Here is a 643-nt window from a genome sequence, read left to right on the forward strand (position 1 = left end):
CACGACATCCGCTGGCGGAAATAAACAAGCCGTTTCGACATTGGAAGGTCATTCGGGGCTGGAGTCGTCGCCACTTATGTGGCTACCTAACTTAACCTTACAAATTCGCCCGTTAGTAGAAGCTGGTGTTGATGGCAAGCTCTTATAACTAGAGGACAGATGGACTCTCGTAATGAGCTGTAGAAGAGGCAATGGTGACGTATATGAGGACTCATCCCTATGAATAGCGAGACGACATTCAGGAGGCAAAGCTCCGTTAAGGAGAGAGGGAGAGAGATTATGATAAGTAATTTATAATGCCAGCCTACCTAAGGTACCTAAGGTAGGTGGACACTAGTTAGAAGTACGGGGTGTAATCAGAGGGGCTAGCCTGCCTTCGTTGGAAGTATGTACCTACTTGTTTTGGTTGTGTTCACTATATCTATATATAGTAATCATATACCAGGTAGGTAGGTCCTATTGATTTCAATAAAGAAAAAAGGGAATAAGCAGAAAGAAATTTGTTGGGGGGGGAGTTGGGGGGGGGGGGGGGGGGGGGTTGGTAATTGCCCCAGCTGACGATGCAATGAAAAAAAAAGGGGTTGCGATGCTCGCCGGGGTACGAGGTCGCGCGCTCGCTAGATGGCTTGCGTGCTTGCACCAT

This window comes from Daldinia caldariorum (assembly GCF_022478825.1).
Source record: "Daldinia caldariorum strain CBS 122874 unplaced genomic scaffold F4812scaffold_4, whole genome shotgun sequence".
Taxonomy (NCBI): domain Eukaryota; kingdom Fungi; phylum Ascomycota; class Sordariomycetes; order Xylariales; family Hypoxylaceae; genus Daldinia; species Daldinia caldariorum.